Raw genomic sequence first — 10,059 nt, 5'->3', positions numbered from 1 at the left:
ATTCAGAAATATGTTGTCATTAATGTGTAATCAACAGAAAATACCAACCGTTGCATTTTCTTAATCTTAGAATGAGCATTTAAATGAGCCTCCCTACATAGAGAGCAGGTCCCCTTACACAGATCCAGCCCTGTTGTGCTGCCATGTTTCTGCAGTAGCCCAGAATGGACAAACCAAACACTGGCTCTAGACAGGGAATCACGTTTTGCTTAGAGGTGATGGCCACTGTACCCTCTGTACGGTACCGCCAACATTTCAGAAGACTAAATAAGAAAGTGAATATCAGATTTATTGTTTTTCACTGATGAATGAGAAATTATAAAGACGACTATAAAAGCTCACCCACCATTTTTAAAATACTACTGTTGTGGACAAAAAGATACAAGGTCTAAGATACATTATATTTACAGGCAGTGTAGTGTACACCTGAAGAGACACTTAATAAAAGCGAGCTACAAAAACCTCAAAAAGAGACCTCATTTATAGATCTACCTGGAATGATTCAGGCTCCTACAATCACTCGGATGATGTGCACAGAAAAGCACTTCATTACTTCATCATTCACTGCACTGATTCAACGGGTGTTAAAAAAATGTGACTGAGACCTGACATCACAGCCACTAGTATTAGCACAAAGATGAATACTTGAGTCACCACATATGAGTGTGTGAACGTTTCACTCTTGTTTTCCCAGAGGTGTTCCCTCTCTTCTCTCATCCTTCATCCTGCTCTCTGTTACCTCTTGTTTTTCTGAACATCACTGGTGAGTATCCAAACATGTACAACAGCCACATGCAGTGTACCTTAGTGTAAATCAACATAGCAGCGTGTTGATACCGTTGTTGCTTTCATTGCCCTTCTAGAGCAAACATACAGCCAACAGAGAGATATGTCCAAGCAGCTGGAGCTACACAAGACAGCAACCTATATATTGTATGTTTTATGTCATGTGGTTAGCTGTACTCTGAGTTTCTTCTGCTGTGACTATGTTGTCATGCTCTTTGACCTTTAGAATAAATGATTTGAAAGAAAACACTATGTGGGAAGAGGGCATATAAAGATGAATGTAAGGAAACCCACCCACACACACACACACACACACACACACACACACACAGCCTTAAAGTGAAACTGGCAAATATTTAATTGATGAACTGATTTAGAATAAAGTAATACAAAGTGGTGAATTGTAAAATGGCCTGATGCCACCAGCTCCCCCTTTTATACATTACACAAATATAATATACATGCATGTCTTCCAATAGTAATCTCAAAAACAACAGTCCAGGTACTAGGTGATAACTCCACACCTCTCCTTTTTTTAACTTTAATTTAATATCCCTCCATTCTTGTTTCCCAGCTGGGCGCTGCAGGGAAGGTATGCAGCATTAGGTCGAGACATGCAACAGGTGATGCAGCCAGCCAAGTAGCCTCAGGAGAGGATGAAGGGAATGGGTGAGGATGTCTGGAGGCAGAAAACTGTCTCATTATACTGTCTCATCTACAAGACCTTCGATCAATCCATTTTAAAAGGCAAGACAAATAACTGCAGGAAGGAAATTCCATAATATATGAACACTATTTATCTCTGACAGAAAAATCACTACAACAAAGTTAAAAAGGGGAGCTTTAGTATGCTGAAATATACCAGATCCACAACTGCAAACTGGCCATCAGGTTAGAACAAAGATGCTTATTGATTTACCAACAAGACAGGAGGCCCAATATATTTCTGTCAAAGTACTAAGTACTATGGTGAGTACTATGGTGAGGTATATATAATTAAAGAGTGTTATAGAGGAAGAGGAAAACAGCAGATTGTATGACTGACCAAGAAAAGGAAGACACTGGCTTAAAGTGGGTTACAATCTATAATTACCATAGGCGATGTCTGTAAGCAAGTATGCAACTAAGTGTCATGAGTCCCTCTGGGGACTTCCTTGCCAGAGGACTCTTATTTTGTGAGGCCTTCCTGTTTCCCCTGTTTTGGTCTCTGGCAGCTTTATGTTCATAGTTTGTTCATCAGTTGTAGATTGCTTTCACCTGTGTCTTGCATTCAGTATTTAAGTTCTCTGGTTTCCTTTGTTCTTCTCCGGATCATTAGTTATGTTTAGCGTGTGTTCATGTTAGCCCGTTGTGTGATGCCGTTTACGCCGAGTGGCGCTCCTGTCGTTTTTGCCTGCCTGCCCGCCGAACGGCGGAGATTTGTGTTTCCTGCATGAACCCCTGGAAATAAAGCCTTTCGTTGTCCTGCATTTGGGTCCTCACCTCTCCTCCTTCACACCACACCACCCACGCGCCGTGACAGAATGATCCGGACTCGAAAGGACCCAGCAGGCAGCCTCCGAGTGGGGTATGCGGCTTACAGACCGCCTCGGACCTTCCCGCATGCCAGGAATTCCCCTGTCCGGGGTCTGAAAGATATGGGCAGGTTCACTTACCCGACCCACGAGGCCCGGCAACACGCTCCACTGTACTCCCCGGGGTGGTTTTTTGAGGACCCCCTGGATAGTGACTTTTCCTCGGATGAGGACGACCCCTTTTCAGGGACCCGGCTGGCGATTAAGCTAGGAGGACTGCCTCGACGAAGCGCTGCCAAACCGCCGGTGGAGTTACAGCCTGCTCGACAGCCGTCGACGGAAGAAGAGGTCAGCCGTAACAGTTTCCCCTGCTCCGGCGTGCCGACGTGGCCGTCCCCGCCGGAGCCCAGCCCTGCCTGCCCGACCTCCAGCGCGCCAACGTCACCGTCCCTGCTGGAGCCTGGTCCCTGTTCCCTGCCTGGTTCCGTGAGCTCCGGTGCGCCGACGACCGCGTCCCCGCTGGAGCTCCGCCCCAGATCCTCGCCACCACAACAGCCTTCACCGGAGGTTCCCGAGCCGCCGCAGCAGCAGCAGCCGCTGCCTTCGTCCCCAGTGCCACAGCAGCCGCTGCCTTCGTCCCCAGTGCCTCGGCGCCGCAGCCAAGCCACACGCGCCGAGGCTCAGCCCGCTCCTCTCCGGCCAATCCCAGCGCCTCGGCGTCGACTGCGAGGCGCACCCTCAGCCCCTCAGCGTACCGACGAAGACGTCCCCACTGAGTTTTCCGTCCTGGATTCCGAACCTCAGTGCACCGACGTGTCCGTCCCTGCTGAGGTGCCAGTTCCAGCCCCTTGGCGTCGTGTGCGAGGTGCCCACGGCGAGGCCCAGCGACTAGCACCACCGTGGACAGAACTGCCACCGTGGCCCGAACCTCTGTGGCCGACGGATTGGCCCGAACCTCCAGAGGCCTGGACCTCCGGATGGGTTAGAGTTCCCGGACCCGCCTCCGCTCCCAGCTGATGTCCCTGTGCCGCAGCCGCCGCTGCCTTCGTCCCCTGTGCCGCAGCCGCAGCAACCCGAACCCTCGTGTGCCGACGAGAGCGTCCCCGCGGGGGTTCCGACCAGGATCCTGCACCCTCAGTGCGCTGACGACAGCGTCCCCGCTGAGGATTTCGCCAGGATCCCGCTGCCTCAGTGCGCCGACGTTCACGTCCCCGCTGAGGCACTTACCCCGCAGCAGGAACCTCAGTGTGCCGACGATGGCGTCCCCGCTGAGGTTCCATCCCGGATCCCTCCGCCTCAGTGCGCCGACGACGACGTCCCCGCTGAGGCACCTTCCCAGCCTAGTCCCGTGAGCTCCGGTGTGCCGACGTGGCCGTCCCCGCCGGAGCCCAGTCCTGCCTGCCCGACCTCCAGCGTGCGGATTCGGCCGTTAACGCTGGAGCCCTGCCCAGCCAAGTCTCCCAAGTCTCCCAAGTCTCCCAAGTCTCCCCCTCCGAGCCCTCAGCGTGCCGACGACGGCGTCCCCGCTGGGGTCCCGGTCCAGCTTCCAGAGCCTAGGTGCGCCGACGATGACGTCCCCGCCGAGGTTCTGCCCTGAATCCCTCAGCGCGCCCACAACGCCGCCCCTGCTGAGGTCTCGACCTGTTTTCCCATCTCCAGTGTGCCGACGAAGCCGTCCCCGCTGGAGCACGACTCCTGTGTCCCGAGCCCCAGCGGGGTGTCATGGCTGACATTGCTGGAGCTCAACCCGACCAGCCAGGTCTCCAGTGCGCCGACGTCACCGTCCCCGCTGGAGCCTGGTCCCTGTCCCCCGCCTGGTTCCGTGAGCTCCGGTGAGTCGACGACAGCGTCCCCGCTGGAGCTCCGCGCCAGACCCTCGCCACAGCAGCAGCCGTCACCGGAGGTTCCCGAGCCGCCGCCGCTGCAGCAGCAGCCGTCACCGGAGGTTCCCGAGCCGCCGCCGCTGCAGCAGCAGCCGTCACCGGAGGTTCCCGAGCCGCCGCCGCTGCAGCAGCAGCCGTCACCGGAGGTTCCCGAGCCGCCGCTGCCTTCGTCTCCAGCGCCGCAGCAGCCGCTGCCCTCGTCTCCAGCGCCGCTGTCCACGTCCCCTGAGCCGCAGCAGCCGCTGCCTGTCCCAGTCCCTCGGTGCCGCAACCAAGCTACGCGCGCTGAGGCCCAGCCCACTCCGAGCCCGAGCCGGAGCTTCCTCAGCAGCCCGAGCCGCAGACTTCCCCGACCAGCCGCTTCAGCAGTCTCCTCGAGTGTCCTGAGCAGCCGCGCCCGCTGCTTCCCCGGCCGCCTCAGCAGCAGCCTCCCCGGCCGTCAGCGTCCCCTGCATCTCCTCGGCCGCCGTCTCCAGAGTCCCCCGGAGCTACCTAAGTTCCCCGAACGGCTTCGGACCCGGACCCACGCTTGCCTGCGTGGCTGTCCACCCGAACTGCACCGGACCTTCGCCTGCCTGCGAGGTCGTCCTCCCGAACGGCCCCGGACCTTCGCCTGCCTGCGAGGCCGTCCTCCCGAACGGCCCCGGACCTTCGCCTGCCTGCGAGGCCGTCCTCCCGAACGGCCCCGGACCCACGCCTGCCTACGAGGCCGTCCTCCCGAACGGCCCCGGACCTTCGTCCGCCTTCGAGGCCGTCCTCCCGAATGGCTTCGGACCCACGCCCGCCTGCGGGGTCGCCCTCCAGAACGGCCCCGAACCTTCGCCTGTCAGAGACTTTGTGTGCCGCGGCCGGGATTGGTCCAACACTTCCCGGAAGGCCAATCCACGGGCTTCCTACGTCCACGCCCACTCCATCCTCCGTCACACCCACACACATACACACACACACACACGAAATGGGGAGGGGAGAGCCAACAACACACAACCACACACACAATGACCCCTAGGGTCATAACATGTGGATTTGGGGTGCGAGAGGTCCCGGGTTCAAATCCCGGATGAGCCCCCAAATCTATGTTACGCCCCAGCCTAGGGGTTGCCGGAGCGTAACACGATTGTTGAGAGTGGAAGAGGTTTGGAGGAAAACTCCACAATCGTGTTACGCTCCGGCAACCCCTAGGCTGGGGCGTAACAGGTTGATCCCCAGAGCGACCCAGAACTCTGCCCTGTTGGGGGTCATAAACTGTGTTCCCACCCTCCCACCCTGGACTTTTGGTGGAACTCGTGGGCCGTCTGGAATCCGGCCTTGAGGGGGGGGGTCCTGTCATGAGTCCCGCTGGGGACTTCCTGCCAGAGGACTCTTATTTTGTGAGGCCTTCCTGTTTCCCCTGTTTTGGTCTCTGGCAGCTTTATGTTCATAGTTTGTTCATCAGTTGTAGATTGCTTTCACCTGTGTCTTGCATTCAGTAATTAAGTTCTCTGGTTTCCTTTGTTCTTCTCCGGATCATTAGTTATGTTTAGCGTGTGTTCATGTTAGCCCGTTGTGTGATGCCGTTTACGCCGAGTGGCGCTCCTGTCGTTTTTGCCTGCCTGCCCGCCGAACGGCGGAGATTTGTTTCCTGCATGAACCCCTGGAAATAAAGCTTTTCGTTGTCCTGCATTTGGGTCCTCACCTCTCCTCCTTCACACCACACCACCCATGCGCTGTGACACTAAGCATGTGCGAAGCAAACAGCTCCTAAAGTTAAGAAGTGTACATGCCTTGTAAAGACTTCAAAGGCTTTTTAATATCTTGGACTTAATGCATGTCACTGATACAGGGCCCCTGCTGAGCAGCAAACCACTGTATACATTGCATTTTTAAAGATGGGTATTGCTCACTGCTTACTTTCCCATAAAGATTTTAAGCCAATTATTGAGAGTATTTAGCTCAATTTATCACTTTCCTTGTTAGTTTGTGGCTAGCTAGTAGCAGTCAGGGCTTATCACCTAACTCAAAAAACAGGTGTAATTTGTGCATATTAAGGTCGAGGTGAAATCACCTTTTCAGTCTAATGGAATGTGAATGCTTTACTTTCAATAAACTCTTTATAAAGTTTTGTATTATTAAATGTAAGAAAAAATATCTATTGAGGCTGCAGGGGTGTAGTGGTGTTTGAAGGACAGCAGCTGACAGGCTGCTGGAGTGCTGCTGTTACACTGTAGGGAATGAGAGACAAAGTAAACAAACACACTGTAGCTGCATGTCAAGAACAGACAGTGTGTTGTTAGCAGTGATTTTGAAGAGTGAACACCACACCGGCATCTAACTGGACCCTAGTGAAAATACATGCACTTCAAATAAGCTGATACCTTTATTTTATATCTTAAAATATTAAGACCTAACAGTGTCACAGTGGGTGTTTGAAGATTATGTGTCATAAAGAAAATATTTTGTCTCCAAATTCAATCCCCACAGCAGCTTTGTTTACTTTAACATTTGATCTATTAATCTAATTTTCTATACAGAAAATACAACAGGGGGAAAAACAGAAATCAGCAAAGTCTAATACTATATCAATGAAAAGAAGTTGGTTTCAGGGTACCAGGGAGCTATAGAGCTGATGTTACACAGTGTAGTTAGAATGAGCGGGTAGTTGACATTGGTTTATTAGAGCCATCAGAGCCGGAATTGCATAACCACATTAAATCCCAGTCACACCAGCATTTATACCAGCAACAACATGGATTGAAATCAGTTCATTTCTTCAGAACTAGTGGGTAGTTGAAGTACTGCTTCTGACAAAGTTCAGCTTAGGAGCAAATTTATGTTGCTGATCAAGCATACAGTAAACTGCTAAACTCACAGGACTGACCTTTAAAGAAAGGGACAGAACTGGAGCATCCAAAATAAGGAAAGCAAGAAAACTGTGTTGCACCATAAAATTTTACACAATCCTTTCCTGTAAGATGCAAGTTTTTTCGACCCATACTGCCTTGAAGAAAACTAGCCATATCTTCCAGTGACTCCTCAGCCCTTTGGACTGAGCTGGTTTTATGTTGCAATTTAACAGTGTAATCTGAGCTTCATCTAAATCACAAATACATACAAAGACAACTTGCTTAGGATAATCAGAAATGCTGGACTAGCAAGGATGTTATTGAAGAAGAAGGATGTTATTTCTCTTCAGCTAAAAGCTATGCATTATGTTTATTATTTGCTGCTTAAAACAAAAAATAAACACTAGCGCAACAAATCTGATTGTTCCAAAGAGACTTAATAAAAAGGTGTAAAAGAGGAAAGGGGGGAGAATAAAGTGTGTGTGTGTGTGTGTCCCAGCTTTCAACAGTAGTCTTAATGAAACCAGCCAGATTGTTTTTCTCTCTCACACTAGAACAAAAACGAGCAGAGCAGAAAGAATGTAGAAAGATAAAAGAAATGCAAACTAAATGCAATAAAAGCAAACTAATGTACCAGCACATGAAATACATTCAGCCACAGCTCAGTTCATTTTCTGATGTCATTGAGTGTTTGGATACTGACAACAGATAAAAGATGAAACATAAATGAGTGGATCTATTCAGACAGATCACAGGCAGATATCAATCAATGTTTCTACATGGACAATAAGAAGAGCACAAGAGCCAAAGGGGAAGTGGGCAAGAAAGATATTTCTTTCTGTCGGTATTTTCAATTTAGCAGATGCTACTCAGGGCTATTTCACCACAGCGCATTTTTTAGAAAAATATCCTTCAGTCTATATTGTTATTTAAATTTGTTTTATTGTATTATTTTAAAAATAAGATTTAACTACTGTATTTGTGAATGCAAAATTAAAAAAAAAAAAAAATTACCAAAACACCATCACTGCCACCTTATGCCATTCTTTTGTATGGACCTGCCACTTCGTTGTACCTTTCCACCCATCTTGGACCACACATGCTATGCTGGGTGTGAAAGGAACAATGCAGTCCCCGAGTCCACAGCTAAGAACTACTCTTTTATAGCTGCATGCAACAGAAAGACATGGTATAATATAAGAAATGTAGTGTGGAAAAAAAGGAATGCAGCAATGTTGCTGTATGTATTGTACAGGCCCCAGAGAAAACATGCCTGAGGCAGATAAATACATAAATGGGTTGTGGTCTAGCTGAAGTAATATGAACCGATGTAACATGAACACACAGGAATTAATTTTCATGCAGCTGGAGATGATGCATGCAGCCAGTTACACATGTGGACAAGCAAATGTATTTGCAAACACACAGTATGAAGTCTGTCCTGTATGTGCTTCCAGATATTACCATACATGGAGCACAGTGATTTATGTTTTTCAGAGCTGCTCTGAGAAAAACTGTATACCTGATGATTTTCTTGATTCTTTATAAAGAAGAAGTCTAACACTGCTCTTCCTGCAGAGTGGCCCTATGTCCTGCTCTCCTTTCAGCAACTAGAATGCATCCATTGCAGCATTGCATACATTTCCAAAATTAGGAACATCCTGTCTCAAAATGATGCAGAAAAACTAGTCCATGCATTTGTTTCCTCAAGGCTAGATTACTGTAACTCATTACTATCTGGATGTCCTAATATCTTAATAAAAAGCCTCCAATTAATCCAGAATGCCGCAGCCAGAGTCCTGACAGGAACTAGCAAGAGAGATCATATTTCTCCTATATTGGCTTCTCTTCATTGGCTCCCTGTAAAATATAGAATAGAATTTAAAATCCTTCTTCTCACATACAAATCCCTTCATAATCAAGCTCCTTCATACCTTAAAGACCTCATAGTACCATATTATCCCAATAGACCACTTCGCTCTCAGAGTGCAGGCCTACTTGTGGTTCCTAGAGTTCTCAAAAGCAGAATGGGAGGCAGAGCCTTTAGCTATCAAGCTCCTCTCCTGTGGAACCAGCTCTCAGCCTGGGTTCAGGAGGCAGACACTCTCTGTACTTTTAAGGCTAGACTTAAAACCTTCCTCTTTGACAAAGCATATAGTTAGGGCTGGCTTCAGGCAACCCTGAACCATCCCTTAGTTAGTTATGCTGCTATAGGCCTAGACTGCCCGAGGACCATCGGTGCACTGAGCTCCCCTACCCTACCCTACCCCCCCCCCCCCCCCCCCCCCTCTCTCCCACCTCATGTATATTCCACCATTGAATGTTACTAACCTTGTGCTCTCTCTCTCCCCTAGTTTGTGCTCTCTCCCTCCCTCTCTCTCGCTCTCTCTCTCTCTCTGTACCTTCTGCAGGTGTCCCTGGTCCTGGAGCTGTTTATCGCTGATGTGCAGTTACTGGCCCCACCAACTTGCAGTGTCTATTTGTTGTTTATTGTTGCTGTTCTCTTCTCTCTGCTCTATCCACTCACCCCAACCGGTCGAGGCAGATGGCCGCCCAAACTGAGCCCGGTTCTGCTGGAGGTTTTTTTCTTCCGTTAAAGGGAGTTTTTTCCTCTCCACTGTCGCCAAGTGCTTGCTCATAAGGGAATTGTTGGGTTTTTAGTTTTAGTTTTTGTAAAGTGCCTTGAGATGATTTGTATTGTGATTTGGCGCTATACAAATAAAACTGAATTGAATTGAATTGAATCCATGGGGTCAAATTACGACCACTCCTCTTATTAAACAGAAAAACAGAACTGTCAAATGTGGATTATTAAATATTAGGTCCCTTTCTTCTAAATCTCTGTTAGTAAATGATTTGATAACTGATCACCAAATTGACCTACTTTATCTTACTGAAACCTGGTTACAGCAGGATGAATATGTCAGTCTGAATGAATCAACCCCCCTCAGTCATAAAAATTATCATGTTCCTCGAAGCACAGGTCGAGGTGGAGGAGTAGCTGCAATCTTCCAGTCAAACTTATTATTAAACTTTCATCCTCAGAACAGTTATAAC

Source organism: Mastacembelus armatus, chromosome 16 (assembly GCF_900324485.2).
Source record: "Mastacembelus armatus chromosome 16, fMasArm1.2, whole genome shotgun sequence".
Classification (NCBI taxonomy): Eukaryota; Metazoa; Chordata; class Actinopteri; order Synbranchiformes; family Mastacembelidae; genus Mastacembelus; species Mastacembelus armatus.
Note: the sequence above shows the minus strand (reverse complement) of the source record.